The 22,188-nt window shown below is 31.7% G+C and overlaps 2 long non-coding RNA genes across 2 annotated transcripts; one reads left to right on the forward strand and one right to left on the reverse strand.

Moving 5' to 3' along the window:
• The first annotated feature begins 9,729 nt into the window (after positions 1 to 9,729).
• On the forward strand, positions 9,730 to 11,054 carry LOC145140759 (uncharacterized). The gene is made up of 3 exons (XR_013722267.1): positions 9,730 to 10,082; positions 10,165 to 10,371; positions 10,657 to 11,054. It is a non-coding gene; the product is annotated as an uncharacterized LOC145140759 (long non-coding RNA).
• A 1,404-nt stretch (positions 11,055 to 12,458) lies between these two features.
• LOC145138144 (uncharacterized) lies at positions 12,459 to 14,327 on the reverse strand. Its single transcript, XR_013721337.1, has 2 exons — positions 13,985 to 14,327; positions 12,459 to 12,697 (listed from the first exon to the last, which is right to left on the reverse strand). It is a non-coding gene; the product is annotated as an uncharacterized LOC145138144 (long non-coding RNA).
• Between the last annotated feature and the right edge of the window lie 7,861 nt (positions 14,328 to 22,188).

A 22,188-nucleotide genomic window follows, 5' to 3' on the forward strand; every position in this document is an offset into this window, starting at 1 on the left:
ACGACCCGTGTTAATTTGCACTAAACTGACACGGCCCGTGTTCAGCATGGTCAACAGCTCCCATTTTGGTCAACACGGCTCGTGTTGATTTTTCAGTGTAAATCCAACACGGCCCGTGTTCCCCTCTGACTCCGAATCCAAACTTGATTTTTCCAACTTTTTCGTTTTTCGCCCGATCATCCCGAAATCTTCACCAATGCTTCCCGGCACCTCCCAAAGCACATTCCAATCTCCGGTTTACCTGAAAAAGACATGAAAATGTGCAAATAAGGTTGTTCTAGAGACTAACATGAAATATGATGAAATGCAAGACATATGAAGAACAATTATGCTATATAGATGCATAAGAGGGACTAAAATATGTACAAAAAGGTGCACAAATTGCACCTAACAAATCTCACCAAGCTTGAACCTTTCTTGCCCTCAAGAAAGAACAAGAATCAAACAAAACAGGACGATTTCTAGATGGCAAAAAGAAACATAGAGCAAAAAGGGACAGAAGGATCCTAAAGGCTAGGAATGAATGCATGCAATGAAAACCATAGAAAAATATGTACAAAGGATACTTAAGGACAAAAATGAACCAAAGAAAAAAATTAAGAACACAAGTAATTTTTTTTTAATTTTTGTTTTTTATTTTATTTTATTTTTTTTATTTTTTATAAATATGGACATATACGATCAGACCTTACATCAGTGGGGCTCCAATCATTAATACCTCAGCGACCATCCTGCTACCTTCCACATATCACAGACTCCCAAGGTGAGGAAGACCCTAAACGGTGTAACCCAATAATCCAACCATAGTTTTATTTAAACTTCATACCTTAATTAGCTTTATGGGCGAAAATAGCACAGTCCGAATCTCATTTCTTTAAGACTAGATGGCCAAGAATCAGAATCGACGCATCCTTAAGAACCCGACACGGCGAATCAGCTTTCGCTGAAACAGTGAGCCCACCCGAAGGGCCCAGATCCTATGCTTTCACTTTTTCGAGAGCCACAAGTATCATATCACACAGTTCTTCATTCGCCAGATTTGACTTTGAGGCGACTTTTGATTTTGATTGAACTTGGATTTGTATCTTCATTTTGAGCTTTGAATTCTTCAATCAACTTTTGACTTTTTGAAAGTTTCTTCGTTTTGGCACTTGAATTTATGATTGGGGTACTGGATGTGACAGTTGTACCCTTTCTTCTTTCTTGACTGTGTGGATCTGATACTTAAGCTCTCTGTTACCGCGAGGGTAACGCGTGTCAACAAATAGGTCCGCGTTCTGTGGGTCCAGAGTTGCCGATAAAGATTCTTTTTAAACATTCAGAAGCAAATCATCCTAAAGTTGTTATTACCGCCCACAAAAACGTTTCAGTATTTCATTTTTTTTTATTATCTAAGGCTGGGGTCTCGAATTACGGTGTTTGGGTCCCCTAGTTATGATAGTTGATTCTACACTTCCGGCAACTATCCGGTCACTTCAGTATTTTTTTTCATTTTGATTTGAGCTCCCGATTTCCCACTTCATGGAGCTATTGTATGTAAAGAGTGTCATCATCTCGTATAAAGTTTTTTTTTTTTTTTTTTTTTTTTTTTTTTTTTTAACAATGTATGAAAATGATGGAAAGAAAAATATTTTTGGGTTTTATAAATGCAGAATGCAAGGAAATGAAAATAAGAAAGGTGTTTTTTTTTAAAAACAATGCATGCATGAATATGAAATATGAAAATGCACCTAATGTACAACTCTACCCCTCCCCAAGCTTAAAGATAAGCATCGTCCCCGATGCTCGGAGAGGGCGGAACAACCTGTTATGGAGGAGGAGACGGGTGGTGCCCGGTTGGGTAAGAGTCCAAACAATCACAAGTGCACACAAAATGGAAAAAGACAATTTTTTTTTGATGAAATGTTGATCGCTAGATTTGACATGCAAGAGATCAACCAGCTTAGAAGCAATTATCCAGAGATTTCGAAATGAAGGACCTAGGGGTTGCTAAGCAGATATTGGGCATGAGAAAAACCTAGAGTAGAGTTACCAGTACACAAAAACTTTTACAAGATAAGTTCATTAAGATAGTTTTAGAAAAGTTCAACATGGTAGATGCTAAAGCGAGAAGTACACATTTGGGAATTCAGTTGAAACTCTAAAAGAAGCAATCCCCAAAATGGAAGAAGACAAGGAACATATGGCTAAGTTCCCTACACATTTGTGAGTGGTAGCTTGATGTAGGCTATGGTATGCACCATACCATATATTGCTCATGCAGTGGAAGTTGTGAGCAGGTTCATATCAGATCTAGGAAAAGAGCCTTGAGAAGGAGTAAAGTAGTTGTTACATTACTTGAAAGGAAAGACTAAGATTTCCTTATGTTTAAAAAAAATGGAGATTTGGGTGGATGTCTGGATTCAGGTAAAAGAACAACATGTTATGTGTTCGTGATCAGAGGTACAACAACTAGTTGGATGTTTAGGTTACAGAAGAATGTTGCTCTCTCAACTATAGAAGCAACGTATACGACTATTGTAGAAGCATCCAAAGAGTTTATATGGATAAAGAACTTCCTATTAGAACTTGGAATGTAGCAGGAGGACTGTGTACTACATTGTAACAACTAGAGTGTAGTTTACTTGGCAAAGAATATGGTGTTTCATAGTAGAACAAAACACATTCAACAGAGGTACCATTTTATTCGAGAGTTGATTAATGATGGAACTCTGAATCTGAAGAAAATCCTTGGAACAAAGAATCCAACAGATATGTTCACCAAGGTGGTTAGCATTGAGATTTGAAGCTTTGTATGGTTTCAATCGATCTATCAGAAGATTGAGGAAAGGCAGGCCAATGAGAGAGAAAGAGAGTGATTAAGGAATGTTGCAAAGTTTTGGATGACAGAGATGGAGTTGTTCAAGCTTCCAAGTGGGAGATTCTTAAGATTTGTGAAGTCATGAACAATATGACAATTTTCTTATAGTCTAGGGACCATAAGTGTAACTTGGCATGTTTGATGGAATAGGAACTCGGTGGTGGCTTCAAAGTCAAAGTTGCAGAATATATATATATATATATATATATATATATATATATATATATATATATATATATATATATATGTAGGGTTAGGTTCATGTGAGACAATAGTATTTTGTGAGACAAGGGGACCAAATCTTGACAACTCATCTTGAATAATCTAAGGCTAAAATAAAATCAGATTACACAATAAGGAAGAACAAGGAGACGGTGACCTTTTTGCAATTAAATGGAACTTCAGGATTAGAATAAGGGTGCGGAGGGGCAATAAGGGGATTTTACTGTCTATTTCATTCAGGTCGTAAACTTTTTATATCCTCTTCAATCTTCTTCATTCTGATCTGCAAAACCCTAAGTAACCTCGATACGAACACCAAAATTCGTCTTATTCAATCTCGATCATCAACATCTTCTACTTCGTTCTGATTCAGAGTTTCAACATTGTTATTTTGATTCTAAAATCGGATCAAGTTCTCGAGCATCAACATTCCTGAATCAAATGAAATCGAAGCTTAATTTTACAACAAATGGATCATTCTACAGAATCGGATTCATATTTTGCATCAAGAGTTAATCCAGGTGACGTATAATACTATAATTTCTTCTTGATTTTATATTTGTGGGTGATTTTGAGTTAAAATATTCTAATTGTTGATTTTATAATATGTATGTGATTATGAGTTGATGTATTCATCTATGAGATTTCTTCTCATTCTGATTCTACTTTGCACCAATCTTCCAAAACCCCCAATAAAACCCTAAAAATCGATTTTGATTCACTGTCATTTTGATTTTAAACGTTTTTATTCATATTCTGATCTTGAATCATGTTTCTGCCAATCCTTCAACTGCTACTTCTTCTCATGATTCTTAGTTGAGGAAAGATTCTTCTCATCAGGTAATAAAAGATTCCATTGACTTATTTTTGGCTGTTAACAATTTCAATGTTAATAAATCTACAATCCAAGCTATGTTATTATGCATAAATGAAGTTATTCACAAAATCTGTAGAGATATTCTTGGAATTTGAATTATAATTTGATTCAAGATCTTAGTTTGTTTGGTTTATCTTATTAGTTTCATACTTCTAGTGTCAGTTAGGTATTTGGTAAATTTAGTGATCGCCCGCTAGGTGTTCAACATAATGCACTCTGTATTGATTTCATATTTTCTGCAAGAAAATTGTTATTGAAAATGATAGAATGTTATGCAAACATAACTTGCTTCCTAAATTGATTTTAGATGTTATTTTGTTTGAGTAATTGGATTATCTAGTAAATATTTAGTGAAATGTTGTTTGATAATTTGATATTCTAAGTATTCTAGTTTGATAAGTAATATGGTACTTCTTAATTTGATTCAGATGTTACTTTGTTTGATAAGTTAGATGATCCAGTAAAATATTAGTAAAATAGTCTTTAGTAACTTAATATTCTAGGTATTATGATTTGTAAAGTTAGGTGTTACTTCATAAATTTGATTTAAGATATTACTTTATTGATTAACCAGATGTTACTGCTTACTTTGATAAGTCAAAACTAAAATTTTGAGAATTTGTTATTCTATCCTGACATAACTGAATTCATCTCTTTATGTTTTAGTTCGATAATATTTGATTCAGATTTAGATTCTACATAATGTAGATTCTAAATCATCTCTTGTAATAGGCTTTAGGAAGTTGTTAAACAATTTATTCTAATTTAGGAATTATTTTTCTAAAATTTATATTGTAGCTATGGTTAGTGTTTGATCCTGATTCACTATAGCTTGGACTAGAAATGAACTTCTTTATTGTAGTTTCGGTTAAATATTTTTGAAATTCTTTACTGTAGCTAGGATTAGTGTTTGATACACATTGAAAGCTAATGAAATTTATTCTGATGTGTTCTTAATGCGACAGATGGAAATTTATTCTGGAATAGTAAGTGGAAATGTGAAATATTGACTTGGGTAAAGAAGGTTTTCTGTAGAATAAGAAGCATATAAAATAGTTATGCTTTGACCAATCAGATTCCAATTCCATAAGAAAGTAACTGACGAAGCAAAAGAATAGGGAAAGGTTGATAAGGATGGTCATGAAAAATGATGAGGGAATGGATCGATGCAAGAAACATATTGGAAGGACGTGAATAATTTTTTTAGAATATTTGAAAGTCTTTGATTATGAATGACATGGTAGTGTTTTGTTTGTTTGAATATTGGTTATCTTTTTTTAGTTTTGAACAATAGGTATGGTTGTTTCAATGGCCAGTGAATGTTTCACAGAATAACAATCATGGTTAAAAAATAGTTATGCTTTGACCAATCTGAAATATCATGCTTTTATGATCAAATGTTCATTTTTTGTTATAATTCATGTACAATATTCTAATAGAATGATGTTATATGTTTTCTGTACATTTATAATATTCTATTAGAATAATGTTAAATGTTGTTTTTTATAGATTTATATGTAATGACATTTTACAATAATATTTTAGAATTTATAGATATATGTAATGTTAATAAAACCTACTTAGTGTGTATATGAGGAATATTCTAATAGAATAATTTTATAGGTTGTATGCTTATGTATAATAATTCTATTTGAATAATGTTATATGTTTTAGAATATTAGAATATTACATATATTATATTTTTATGAACACTGAAATATTAGAATATTTCACTAGAGAAAAGTGGTATAATGGTCTTAAGGTCTCAAAAAAATTGACATTTAGAACATTCTATTAAAATAGTGTTAAATTTTGTTGGTTTTTATAGATTTATATGTAATGACCTTTTTACAAAAAAAATGAATTTATAGTTATATATAATGTTAATAAGACTTATTTCCTATGTATATGTAGAATATTCTGATAGAATAATATTACAGGTTGTATGTTCATGTATAATAATTCTTTTGGAATAATGTTATATGTTTTAGAACATTAGAATATTATATATATTATATTTTTATGAACACTAAAATATTAGAATATTTCACTAGAGGAATGTGGTCTCATGGTCTCATGGTCTCATGGTCTCATGGCCTCACATATTAAGTTCATCTCATTTGAATCTAACGCATCATGTATGATGTTGATAACCTAATTGAATAATTTTATAGGTTTCTTGTTAAATAATTTCATTTATTAAATAAAAATAATATGTATATGTAGAATATTCAAATAGAATAATGTTATGTGTTATTTGTTTTCATAAATGTATATGTAGAATATTCTAATAGAATTATGTTATAGGTTTTTAAATAAATAAGTTAATTTATTACATGAAAATAATGTGTAGTATATGTACAACATTCTATTATAATAATGTTATATGTTGTTACTTTTCAGAGGTTTATACATAATGAGCTTTTTAAAATATAACACTACTTGATTATATCAACAACAAATATCAATGTAGAATATAACACATAACAATAATCAAATCTAGAATATTAGTCATAGTAAGAAAACACATTCAATTACATCATCATTTATGAACGTGTATTAGAATATTACACTTATAAATTATTAAAAATAGAATTATACACTTCAATAAGATATCCGTATCATCAATATAGAACATATAATAATAGACTATATCATTAAATATGTGCACTATATCATGTATCATATTCTAAACGAAATATGGAACTAATTGAGTAGTTCAACAAACAAAAATCAAAGTAGACTATAACATTATATATATGTACATGTAGAATATCTAGAATCCAAACTAAATAATCATAAGTTGAAACGAGTTCATTGCTTGAGTGTGATTCTTCAGCACCATCATTAATTTGACCTACAAAAAAGTATTCCATTAATATTAATTATTGTATAAATATTTACAAAATTGTATTCTAAACTTAATTTTCTGAATATAGAAGGACGTATGAGTAATGTTTTTCAATTATTCTAATCAGAATAATATACTATTTACTATGTAATGTAATAAAAAATATGATGAAATGCGACCAAGTACCACTTCTGCTTCATGCTAAACTGGTCCAAATTCATCTTTTACTGCACATGCTACTGACAAGGAGGATAGTAACTAACCTAAACCTTTCACTCATATAATCAAAATAATAAAAACAATGAGGAAACATCTTTCAAGCTTCAAGCTTTAAGCATCAACATAGTCTGAGATTTCCCTACAACGATTACACCAATCTTTCATATATGCACCATTTAGTGTACTTGTCTAAATATGATGGAAAAAGAACAACATTTATATCAACAAGAATATGATTTAATCATTTAGAGGCAAACCAATGATAAAACATGCTCCAAGCTCCAAGCATCAACATGGTCAGATATTTCCCTACGATGCAAGCACCAATCTTTCAAAATCTTTCAAACATGTATAAATATACATCATGATACTTAAAATAAAACATAAAACATACTATTATTCTAATCATAATAATATACAATTCTATCAAGATTTAAACAAAATTATGCTAAAATCAATCTCCAACCTTTTGTGTTTGAAAAAAAAAATCATATTTAAACAAAACTGTAGTGAAGCTAATATGAGAAGCAAACATTATATCATTTTTCACCAATTGTGACTCATATTTTCTAGGTATACACATATTCTTAAAGAAGACTTAAGTTGTAGGAAGGAGGGAGTGATACATCATACTCATTATTCATTCAAGACTTTCATCAAACAGGTAGAGTGCATTTTTAGTTTAAGAGAATTTGCTCAATAATAATAATTTTTTTGTACATACCTCATTAATTTATAGAAAGAATGCATATTAGCTCAAAGTTCGTTGTTGTTGCTTGCTTTTCTTTACATAATATGTGCTCGAATGCGCAAAAAAAAATACATCTTGAAACAAATTATTAATAGCTGAAATCAAAGCCTCTAATTGAGAATATATCTAAGATGATGATGAATTGCTGAAATCATAGATTTGATTGTAAAAAAATCAAAGCTTGAAAACTGTTGGAAATCGATATTAATTGATGATCGATTTGTTGATGATGATGATCTGATGAAAATCATTGAATAGACTAACAATCGAAACTTGAAGTTCTTGAATATCATACTTTTAGTTGCGATTTCATCAGGTGAAAGAGATAACTTTCTGTGGAGGATTTGATCGATTTGGTTGCGATTGAGAAAATCATCAGATGAATGGGACGGCATCTTGTTACGTTAAATGATGAATAGGAGATAAAGCATGATTAGTTATTATGATTAGAACATTGACTAAACTGCCCCTAAAAACTTAATTAGGCACCTTAATCTGGATTATTTTTTAGCCACAAGATCAATTTTGATCAAAGGTTAAGATTTGGTCCTCATGTCTCACAAAATATAGATGGTCTCAAATGAACCTCTACATATCTTTATACCTTAATAAGCATTTAGCCTCAAATGCTGAATTTTAAGAGGTACAAACCTTAAAGCAACATATACAATAACATTATGCATTATGTAAATCTTATCTAATTGAAAAAGTCGTGTTGCCTTTCAACTGGTATTTCTCATTTTCAGCCAAATGAATCGGTCAACACCAACTACACTTTATATAACATCTCCCGTTCTTCTTATAATTATCTTTTCAATGGTTTGTTGCTTCGATTTCTTGACAGGTTCAGTTTGTTGCTTCCATTTACAGCTAGGAATCGATGAAGCTTCTCAATCACAACTCACCACCACCACCATATTTATCTTTCTCTCCTTCTTCGTCACTCTCTAAGAAACCAACAGAACCAGTCACCCACCACACCACCACTCTCTGGTTTGCCATAATAGACTCACACTCACACACCTAGATCTAAATACACACATCTGGTTCTTTACGATTTGCCTTTTTTTATTTGTTTTCACAAAGGATGATGAATTAGAAACTGGGAAACAACTAGAAACCCTTACATCAAGTATTCATTTTTTCCTTCTCTCTAATGTTCTTTTATTGCTTCAAAGTTTCGTTTATTAATCATACTTTTCTTGAAATGTTGATCTTAAAAAAACTAACAGAGTATTGGTTTGAAGATCAGATATGCATTTGGATTTGGAAAAAGGAATCGACCGGAGAAAAAAAAAGGGTAGAGGGACAAGGCCATTCGATCATGGTGATTTGGGGGAAAAGGGTATTTGTTTCAATTATATATTCTTTATTCAATATGATGTTTAATTTTCTTCTTATATTTTTCAATTTAAACATGTTGCAGAGACAAATGAGGAATCAGAAATCGATTGGAGAGAAAGGGTGAAAGGAAACCCTAGATTTTTATGCCTTTTACTTTTTTTCATGTTTTATGCCTTCAGGAAATGAAATTCCTGGATCATCATTGTTGACCTCAAAAGTTCTTCCTTTTGACATAACCATGGGTGTTAATGGCATTTTTATTGGATTTATCAAGTAATTAACACCGGCAGGTAATGTACCCCATCCTAATACGTTGGAATTAAGTGGTTACAAGGAGTTTTAAACAAAAATTTGCTAAACTCTTTAGTTTTGCTCATATATTATGTTTCAGACCATCACCTACTATATGGTTCCAACATGCCCCTGATCTTGATTGATATTGGCTAACTGAAGTATAAGAGAAATAGGTATTAAAATGAATTGATCTGATCCGTGTGTTCTCCAGATTTTCTTGCATTAGATGACAATTTGATGTTTTCCTCTTTATAAAATTTAGTTAACAGTAATTACTATCTAATTCCAAATGGACCACACCTTACCATGGAAGGAGGAGGAGAGGATGAGGTAGCTAATTATCTGCATCTTTTTAACCAAATTACAGGTATGTATCAAAAAATAATTTTATTGGCTTTATTGTTAATATGTGTTTGCAAAGCAATTAAAGTATTGTCAAATTGCATTTGCACCCAATCCCGTCATGATGAGTAAGTTCAGATTCTGTGGTAAACAACATTCCCCTGTCCATCTTTCTGGTATTTTTTTTATCACACGTACATATAAGATCTTGTGTTTTTTTGACAGATTGAAATGTTGTAATGGGTTTCTTATCTTATATTTTGTGAAATTTTCTTAAATCCTTAAACCCACTTTGGCTGATTTAAAAAAGAAGCCCAAGAAGGTAATCTTACTCTCATGTATTACTTTCTTCAAGAATCCTGATTTGTTTTTGCTTAACATGAATTTTTTTGTATCCTTATTAGGAAAAGCTACATTTTTAGACAAAAAGGAGTTTGTTTCACTAATTTATTGGCGGTTGATGGCTTCCGATTACCTAAGTGTCCTGTTGATGGACTGGGGGTTAAAGTTTATAAATTACTACCAGAAAGTTTTAACATCAAACCATGTTTGGGAGTTTGTGAAACATGACTTGAGTTTACTTGGTCAAAGATGATTCCAGTCTGTTTGTGGTAAGCTAAATACAAGTCATACTCATTGTGAATTTATTTACTGGTGTTTTAAGCACTGCGTAATATCATGAAATTCCAAATAAATGATGAAATAGTTTCATTAAACACTTATTTGCTAAAATTGTTTCATTTTATCGATCAAATTAGATATAATAATTAATGTAAATAAAAACATTATAATTAGTAGACATAAAGTTAATTGATGCAATAAAAGTGACAAGTGTGTTGATTATAATAGCAAGACTTTGGATTGATATTTGTCTTTTTTTTTTTGATGTGCACCAGAAGCTAAATGATGCTACATCCCCATGTTTCAAGTCTTCAGAATATCCTTTTGCGCTCTATTCGATCTAGAGCCAGTATTCGTTGCATCTAACTCTAAAAACTGGTGGCTATAAGTACAAGAAATAGCAACTTACTTTTTTTTTAATGATTAATGACATTGACGATTTGGTAACTTGCATTGGATTTGGTCAAACGAAATTGTTGATAATGGTTTTGCATACCGGAACTCAATAACGAATTTGATCCATTACCATAATCAGTAATGTAATTTCTAGCTACATCACAATGATTGTAAAGAAAAAAACCATTATTGGCGTTTGCAATCGGTCTGTACATACATATAAGCAAATATCATCATATAATTATTAATGACTATGCAATCTGTGTTTGCAGCCCAATGACGTAGATACATAATCTTTTATTTTACGAAAATAGTTTTTAGGAGCTTGGACAGGAGAAATCATATGTTAGTGAGATAGTTTTTACTGTATCTTCAATGTGCTCAAGCTAATCTGTCCAAATTCCAAAAGATTGGTAATAGACCTATAATAAGAGCATGTATCAAGTGTTTTGTTTATACTTCAAGGGCAAATTTGTCGACAATGTTTATCATTTTATTGCCACTTTATGCTATAACAAATTAATAATTTTCGTTTAAATTTTAGTTACCAAATATAAATATTCAACTTGGGTCAAACTTGGATCAATCTAAATAAAAGTTCTACTACTTATAAATTTCATCTAGAGTAATCTATAAAATGCTCCTTGTGATTTTTGTTATCACCGTTTAGTTGAAAATTAAAACATTTTTTAAATCTGATCATTTTTATATGTTTCATATCGTTTTCTTATTAGCAATCGTACCTCTCTTACCAATAGATTTTTTAAAAATACAGTAGAACAAATTCTATACAGAAGCATACTTAACCGAAATAAGTAAAAAAGACACTTTATGTACGAATATATAAATAAATTCATATACGAATATATAAAAAGGATATTTTAGGTTTAATAACAACCATGTCATCTGTAATACTGTTAGTGTCTTTACATATTTTTATTTTTAACCGAACCCAACAACTTACAATATAGATTTATACAATAATATTAATGTTATTTTCCGATACATTGTTTGTTTTCTGAAATAAGATATGATTCCGAAAGTTCGATTCTTAATTTATACTTCGGGAGAGAACTTGACTGTTTCATTTATTTATGAATAATAAACACGAAAGGAAAGGATTTGTAGAAAAGTAACTTGTGTTCCTTGGAATATAACATGTTTCCGAATGAAAATAATTGTCGAATTAAACTATGTGCACCCGTCGCTTGGCGCGGGTAAACGGCTAGTATATATATATATATATATATATATATATATATATATATATATATATATATATATATATATATATATATATATATATATATATATATATATATATGAGGATGGTTCAAATAAAAACACTAAATAATGTGAGAACGATTCTCAACCAATCATTTCCTTTAGTTAAGTTATTTTTGGTAATTAGTAAAAACATATTATTGAAAATTGTATTAATAATATGTAGGGGTAAAATGGCCATTGTATTTTGAGATAATTATGGAAATAAGAGAAATATATGAGATTTTTAAATTTTCGAAATTTAAAATTTAAATTTTTTTAAATTTCAAATTTTTTAAAATATTAAATTTTAAATTTGAGTTATAATTCATCATGGAATATATTATTTACTTGATTAATACCAATTAACAATGAATATTCACAATAGAACATATATACATAAATTCATACAAATTAATAACATAACGAATTCTTTATTGAATAATGATATAAACCAAAATTTGTATATACAAAATCCGTAACAAAATAATAACATACATACAAAAATGAACTTATACAAAAAAATATGTATACATACAATTCAGGACGAAGATAATGACATAAGTTCTATGTAATCTATTAATATTCTTATGCTTTTGATCTTGACTATGTTTCTTTTTTACCCTTGACTATTTTCGTTCTTTGAGTTCTTTTAACCTGTAAATACAAAAAACCATAAACAATAAGGTGTATGCAAAAATTCATAACGGAATAACAACAAAAATACTAAAATGCATGTGCAAATTTAAAACAAAATAACATAAACACTAAGTTGTATTTAGAAATTCATAATAGAACAACATTATATACCATTAAAAACATGAACTTTTATTCGAATGCAAATTCGTTATTTAATAATGAAAAACTTTTATTCCAATGCAATTTAACCAACTTTTATTCGGATACTAAATTCATTAATGAATATTACATAAACTTTTATTTCAATACAGGTTCATTGTTGAATAATGACAAAAATTCGTTATTGAATAATGACAAACGTTTATTCCAATGCAATTTAACCAACTTTTATTCGGATACTAAGTTCATTAATGAATCTTACATAAACTTTTATTCCAATACAAGTTCATTGTTGAATAATGACACAAATTGAGTAATGACACAAATTGGAATACAATGAAATTAACATAAAGACATCCATATAACAAAAAACACATCTAGTTCAATATCTACATTATCATCTACTGAAAATTTGTTTTTGGAGCATTTAACAAAAAAAAACATATCAATTATTCAATTAATTTAATAGAAAATTGAACATGACAAATAATAAGAACAATGCAATGATATGAAAGATAATAAGAACAATGTACTGATATCAATCACCATACAAATAGACATATAAATATATGATAATTGTTCTCTCAAAAAATATTACTTAACTACATTTAGTACCCTTGTAACTCAAACCAAATTTATGCAAGATAACACACAATTTTATGTTGCATCAATAATAATTACTCAAACAGAACTTTGTAATTTAACACATAGTTTTATGTTTTACCCTACATGTAAATAAAGCAAAATTGCAGTTTGGATATGTATTGGCAAATCAAGCAACATAAAAAAAGAATTAGGAGACTTCCATAAACCATTTAAAATTATAGAGAATGTGTAGGGATGAACTTAAATTGTCGTATTAACCTACTAAATTAATCGTGGTTAAATTTGCTATATGTTTATAGATTCAATAAAATGCTCCAATTCCTTAACCAATAAGCAAATCATAACCAAAATTAAATTAAGAACACATATATAGAAATAGATAAGGATTGAGAAACAAATTAATAAAATAAAATCAAACCAGCAAAGTAACTTACGCTGTTGATGAAATTAGGGAAGTTAGTAGTTTTGTCCATGTTTAAAGAAGTAATGGAGATTGAGAACCAAATTCATAAAATAAAATCAAACCATCAAGTAACTCACCTTATATATTTTGCTATGTAATAAACGTTACCGGAGAAGACAAAGGTAATCGGAGGACGACAGTGGGGCTAACGGTGTTGGTTATCGGCGATATGGTTGGTGATGGCTCGTATGTCGGCTGCGGACTAACCGAGTAAACAGGGATCGATGGTGGATCGGTGATGCGAGACTCAACGAGTGACAGATCGCAAGTTGGCGAACACCGAATTGATTTCTCGAAAATGTAAAGTTCGTTTAATGATCTGGAGCACAAACCCTCCTATGTTCATGTCTTTTAACTTGGTGGGCGGTGGCTAAGGTTTTGAGGCCAAAAACAAAGATGCAACGGAATTAGGGAAGCGACGACGTTATAAAAGAAAAGAGATAAATTTGTTTCCATAAATTGTTGGAATATTAATTGGTGTTGATATTAATTATTATGTCTATTACCGAATATGCCCTTGAATGTACATAATCATAATTTTATTTTAATAGACAAATCAAATAAAATGATTGGCTGAGAAGTGTCATCACAATAATTCTTGTTTTTATTTGAACCTATATATATATATATATATATATATATATATATATATATATATATATATATATATATATATATATTACTCATGTTGTAAATGTGAAAACTTGAACATCACAGGTCAAAAAGGTTGCATCAACATTTATATCTATGTGTGTATGGAAGAAAGAAGTTACGTCTCAAAGCCTTTAAATAGGATCTCCGTCATTCTTCCTAGATACAACGAAACACAATAGAGCAATATATAAATACCATAGTAGAAAATACAAGTGTTCTTGAGTGGTATTTTCTTTTTGACTAAGGTAATGTTTCTTTTTGACTTAATTTACTTAATATATACAAAACTTAAAACTTAAACTATACATACTTGTTTCTTTTTCATTTTATGTTAAGAAAATATCTTAATAGATTAGGTTGAAAAATAGATGCTATTAAGTTTAATAATATTGTTACTGGGTCCATTATGTTTAATAATATTGTTACTTTGATAAAAAGATGTTAAAACATATAAAAGGGTAGAATCGGTCATTTTCAAAAATCTAACAACCAATGAGTAATTGCAACTTTAAAAAAATATGCATTTGAGTAGTGAAATAGTAGTGTTAGAAGGGTATTTGAGTATTTTTGAACAGATAGGATATGCTGGAAAGCGAACTTTCATTGGTTTAGGATGGGATGTCGAAATCCATCAGTTGAAGATTCCTATGAATTCCAACAGAATTCAATTCCAAAATAATTTGCAACCAAGTCTGGGATAGAAATAGAATTGAATTCCAATTCCAGAAAGAACTGTTGCTGAACAACTTTTGTTATTTGCTCTATTAGAAACAGTTAAATGATTATTAGAAACTTAAATATTAATAAAAAAGTAGAAAGTTGAAAGAAAACATTGCAGCGGATATGACAGAAATCAAATATATCACAAGTGAGATAGGAAACAAAAACATTACTTTGTTAAATTGGGTATAAAATCACGTTGAAGATTATCAATTTAACCCACATATAACCATAAGAAACCCAGGAAAAAATACCTTTAAAAAATAGAGGGGTTGGTTGTGCAGATGGTGTGTGGTAGTATTGGAGGGGGAGGAAGTCGTCGGTGGAAGGATACTCGATCAAATGCACAAAACAAAACCAACACATTAGTTCCTAATCCTTTAAATTTTAAATTCAATTTTGTAGTCATTAAACATAAAACAAAAAAGGTAAAAATCCAAAAATGCTAATGTTGGTCATATAACTCGTTTAAATAATCGGATTCATTCAAACACTTAAATAGTGACTTAATTTTTTGTTATAACTCATCATCTAATGTGTGATTATAGTTTAGGAAATACATATTAGTTGCTTAGTGTTAACATACTTGTTTGTAATGGCGAAAGAGAGTATAGATCTGCATGGTCATTTGGGGTAATCTGTCATTGTAACTTATGTATTTGTGCTTCCCTTGAGTACTTCTACCACTGTAAACACAAACAAAAGATTCAAGTATAATGAAAAAAATACCCATGGAAGCACAGTAAACTTTTGGGTTTCCTGTGCCTCACAGTGAGCCCAAAGTTCATACCTGTCGAATTCACTTTCACAGACATGTCTGAACATGAACTTGTTGTGTTGTTGTAGTCTTTTTTGGTTGACGACCACCACCACCCCTCACTCTTCTCAGTGCATGATGATGGCTCGGTTTATGAACATTAGGCTCTAAATTTATAAAGATAAAATAAAAACCTATAAACTTTTCATGTTAGGGTATTGCACATCTAATAACACTCAAGATATAAGACTACTGTATTTCTAAAAGTATTTTATTATTATTACAACTTTATGTATATTGATTTCAGTTAGCCGTGTCAGATTAGACTTCCCACAAAAGACATTCTTTTTCTTTTGTTGTTAGCGTATTCAAAAAAGCAGAAGACATGATGTTTGCCTGATGAAAAAATTTCAAAGCATTGCAATCTTTCCCAAGTCCATAGCCATATTCGCCATTTGTGATAGTAAATTTTCTAAATTTCAAAGGTTTAAATACGATAATTATTTAGTTATCAACAATAAGAGCTCCAAAATTTTATTGTAATAGGTTGTTACTGACTTGTGAAAATGGAATTACCTCAAAATCTTTTTGGTTCCTAATTGTAAAGCTACCTGAGTCGATATCCACGCGAACATGAGGTGACGCAGAGACGCGTTCGTCTTTGACAGAAAGAGAGAGACAGACACAGAAGCGAAGCTGAAGATATGGGCGGAGGGATGATTTTAGGGATTTTGATTGGAAAAAGCAGGTTCCAAAATCTTCAGCAAATGGCAATCAAAACTGCATACAAAATAAAGATTAACATCTTAACACAATTAATAGAGTTCGGTCTGGCTTAGGAGAGAAAAAACGCAGATGCCAATCAACCTGAAGAATAGCAAAAACAGTGAAGCAAAACACAGCAGAAACAGTGATTCACGCTGAAGCTTAGCTTTGATTTTGTCAACAAAAAGAAGGAGAAGCAGAAGCGAGACTTCGATTGCAGCATTATAGAAAACCTAGGAAGATCACTTTGCAGCAATGAAGAAAAAATCGGGGAAGCAGGTGGTGCCAGGAGAAGATGATCGTCTAAGAAACACATTGACATTGGATGACCCTAGGGAACCACGCAGAGCATGAATTGACACTCTTGGCTTGTCAGTTTTCTTGGTTTAAGGGAAATCGCCAGCAAACGAAGCCACACCGATGAACAATTAGGGTGTTTGAATGAAGAAAAGGGGCTTGGACCCAGCGAGAAAAGGAAATCGGTGGTGTCGGAGGTCGATAAGAAGTTAGAAGCAAACAGAAGGAGGTGTAGGGATATTTCAAAGCAATCAAAAGCGGTAGAGATTATGTGGCAAAATCAAAAGGGATAAAAAATAAGTGAAATGAAGCAATGACGGTGATGAGGTTATCGACGACTTGAGGCGGTGATGGATATATGTTGTCCGTACCTAATTGGCAGCAGTGGGCGGTAGAAGTAGGTGTTGTATCACACGTATCACCGACAAAACACATATAACAATTCCCAAGACCTACTAAGGTAGAAAACTAAAAAAAGGGAAGGAGTAATATGAAAAGATGTAAACTTATGGACCAAATATGGCAAAAAGGCATCAAGATTTACTGTTCCTAAGGATTGTCCTTTTATTTATATATATATATATATATATATATATATATATATATATATATATATATATATATATATATGAAAATGATCAAATGAGTATACCTAAAAGGTTGAGAACGCAAGAACAAATATATTCATTTGTGATTCCATGTATTCATTTGTGGAAAAATGATAAATTTTTACACACAATCAACATTAATATGCTTTTTCTCTTCAATTGAAATTAAAGGCGTAAAAATTTATCATTTCTCCACAAATGAATACACGGAATCGTAAATGAATATACTTTGTTCTCGTGTTCTCAACTTTTTTGGTGTTCTCATTTGATCTTACTCCTATATATATATATATATATATATATATATATATATATATATATATATTAGTGGTTATTAAATAAATGATTATTTTGTATACTTATATTTTATGATAATAATTAAAGAAATGATAATTTATTATTTTTAAATAGGTGGGTAAAATAGTAATTTATTAAGATTCAGACAACCTATTCATTCCAAAAAAGAAACAACATTTACGTCAACAACACTTTATCAATTCAGTCATTTTAAAAATTCTGGACTTAACGGAGAAAAAAAAAAGAAACAGGGTCTAAGTCTTCTTTGAACTCTAACCTTAGCATAATCGATTACACACATTATTCATACCACAATATGTAAGAGGGGTATAACCATACCATGTGTTAAAAGACCATAACCCATGAGTAACATGGTCGATAAACCTTTAAAATATTAAATAAATTATTTGACATATAAGTATATCACGTTTCTACATCAACCATTATAAAAAAATGCACATATAAAATCACGTTGAAGATTATCAATTTAACCCACATATAACCATAGGAAACCTTGGCAAAAATACCTTTAAAAAATAGAGGTGTTGGTTGTGCGGATGGTGTGTGGTAGTATTGGAGGGGGAGGAAGTCGTCGGTGGAAGGATGGTGATGGTGCTAGGTATGGAAGAGGGAGGGAGAGAAAGTGGTCTATCACGATGGAGAATATGAGGAGGGTTGTAACATCCAGATCCCAAGTTACTTTATATGTTGTCCGTACCTAATTGGCAGCAGTGGGCGGTAGAAGTAGGTGTTGTATCACACGTATCACCGACAAAACACATATAACAATTCCCAAGACCTACTAAGGTAGAAAACTAAAAAAAGGGAAGGAGTAATATGAAAAGATGTAAACTTATGGACCAAATATGGCAAAAAGGCATCAAGGTTTACTGTTCCTAAGGATTGTCCTTCTTTTATATATATATATATATATATATATATATATATATATATATATATAAATATATATATATGTGGAAATGATCAAATGAGTACACCTAAAAGGTTGAGAACGCAAGAACAAGTATATTCATTTGTAATTCCATGTATTCATTTGTGGAAAAATGATAAATTTTTACACACAATCAACATTAATATGCTTTTTCTCTTCAATTGAAATTAAAGGCGTAAAAATTTATCATTTCTCCACAAATGAATACACGGAATCGTAAATGAATATACTTTGTTCTCGCGTTCTCAACCTTTTTGGTGTTCTCATTTGATCTTACTCCTATATATATATATATATATATATATATATATATATATATATATATTAATGGTTATTAAATAAATGATTATTTTGTATACTTATATTTTATGACAATAATTAAAGAAATGATAATTTATTATTTTTAAATAGGTGGGTAAAATAGTAATTTATTAAGATTCAGACAACCTATTCATTCCAAAAAAGAAACAACATTTACGTCAACAACACTTTATCAATTCAGTCATTTTAAAAATTTTGGACTTAACGGAGAAAAAGAAAGAAACAGGGTCTAAGTCTTCTTTGAACTCTAACCTTAGCATAATCGATTACACACATTATTCATACCACAATATGTAGGAGGGGTATAACCATACCATGTGTTAAAAGACCATAACCCATGAGTAACATGGTCGATAAACCTTTAAAATATTAAATAAATTATTTGACATATAAGTATATCACGTTTCCACATCAACCATTATAAAAAATGCACATATAAAATCCCGTTAAAGATTATCAATTTAACCCACATATAACCATAAGAAACCCTGGCAAAAATACCTTTAAAAAATAGAGGTGTTGGTTGTGCGGATGGTGTGTGGTAGTATTGGAGGGGGAGGAAGTCGTCGGTGGAAGGATGGTGATGGTGCTAGGTATGGAAGAGGGAGGGAGAGAAAGTGGTCTATCACGATGGAGAATATGAGGAGGGTTGTAACATCCAGATCCCAAGTTACTTTATGTTTACAATTCTTTTTGGCATTTTAAGGTTTGTGTAACAACGGGAATTTTCAAAACTATTTTTCATTTTAAAACATACTTTCATTCGTACGATAATCATCAAAACACAATGTGTCCACTGTAACAAAACAAGACATGTCCCAAGATCTCATATACATAAATCCTCTCAGTGTGTACGAATCATGCCGACGCCTTCCCGCGATCCTCGCTAGTACCTGAAACACATAACACAACAACTGTAAGCATAAATGCTTAGTGAGTTCCCCAAATACCACATACAACACATACGCCACTCGAGGCTATAATACGACCCTTCGGTCGATGTGTCTCAGCGGGACCCCCCCAGTCCCGTAGCTTGTCGGACCCTCTGGTCCAATCATAGCTCGTTGGACCCATCGGTCTGGTCTGTATCGTTGGACCCTTCGGTCCGGTCTATATTGTTGGACCCTTCGGTCCGGTCTATATCGTTGGACCCTCCGGTCCGGTCTGTACAACACATAGCATACATATATCACAATGCACATAATCTCATACAACACATAGCACACAAGACCCTCCGGTCTACACATAGATACCACTCTAGGTAATGTATAGTGAGAAGACTCATCTCGTATGATGTCTAGTAACTCACGTGCTCGATATCCCTGAATCTCGAAACAACGACCTAGCCCCGCCTAATCACATAAAGTAATTATTTCAAATCATTAACGGCTCTCAAGGCTAGACTACATCCCTTTTCTACAATCCCACAGAAGGGTAAAATACCATTTTACCCCTCCCTGACCCAAAGTCCAAATGTTGACCAAAACCCTAAAAGTCAACAAAAGTCAACTCTCCGGGTTACGCTGCGCGTACCAAACCTGTACGCTGGGCGTACCCGGCAACCTCACAGAATCGGGGAATGCAACCCCCTACGCCGCGCGTATTGGGATTACGCCCAGCGTAATTCCCAGTTTCAGACTTCTTAGCTTTTAGGGTCTTAATCAGTTAAGACTTACGTCTAACTTCTAGATCTGACCTTTTCTAAACCTCTTAATCCATAAAGTTGGTGACTTTAAGCCTTTGCATGGCTGGACAAGTCACTAACACCCATAACATTCCATTTCCCAACTCTAGAAAGCTCATAACTCAAGCATGACTTCATAACAACGACCAAGATGGAAACTTTATGGATCTATAACTCATATATCACTGAAAAGGGGCAGATCTAGGTCTATGGAGTCCTTTATGCTCATAAAGTCTCCACCTTTGGGACTTTAACCCTAGAAATGGTCCATGAAGCACAAATCAAAATAACACGAAAAGCTTTGAGCTTTATACCTCCAAGTGAAGCTCTTCCCTCTGTAGAACTCAGATCCAAGGCTTGCACTCCAACTTCTAGCCTCCACAAGAATCTCCTCTTCTTCCTTACTAACACACAAAGGAACTTTAGCTCCAAAAACACTCACACAAGCTTAGAACGAAGGTTGGCTCTCTTTTAGGGTTTCACTCACTCAAATGGTGGCTGAGGATAAGGCCATAACCTTCTTTATATAGGGCTCAAGTCTAAATTAGGGTTTTGCATCTGGGCCGGTTACGCCCAGCGTACCTCTAAGGATCCGCGTCCATTTCAAGCGCACGCGTACTCTTGAGTACGCCCAGCGTACTCATTTGCTACAACTTTTCACTCAAGGGCTAACTTTGACAATTTGGTAAAAGAGAAGGGTTAAATAGCTATACCTGAATTTTCGGGATGTTATAGTTTGCCATGACGTGGTGTAGGCACCACGACGTGGCAAGTCAAGATAAGATCGTGTGTTTCATTTAAGCCGCCATAGCGTGGCAGCTGGAAATTGGCAAACCATATTTTCTGAATTTTGCTCCCTATTTAAAGGAATTAGGAGGCTAGGGTTTGCTTACCCTCTGCCTCCATCAACCTCCTTAAGATCTAACAAACCCTAATTCCCTTCCTCCTCTATTTAAGCCCTTTTGGTGTTCTTTGAAGTCCTTAAAGGGAGAAAGAAGAAGAAGTGAGCTAAGATTCAACAAGCAAGTCCTCATCCTCGTTGTAGCACTCTTCTGGACCTTAGTAAGTGTCCAAGACTCGATTTTTATTATGATAAGTTGCTAGATCTTGGGTTTTGTCCCTAAATCTTCATGTTCTTGTTGGTTGGAGTGGTGAGATCTCATAAACTTTGCAACTTTATAAATCTTTGGCACATTTGACATGATTGTTGGTTTGGATTTGGTGTT

Source organism: Lactuca virosa, chromosome 9 (assembly GCF_052849685.1).
Source record: "Lactuca virosa cultivar CGN04683 chromosome 9, Lactuca_virosa_CGN04683_v6, whole genome shotgun sequence".
Lineage (NCBI taxonomy): Eukaryota > Viridiplantae > Streptophyta > Magnoliopsida > Asterales > Asteraceae > Lactuca > Lactuca virosa.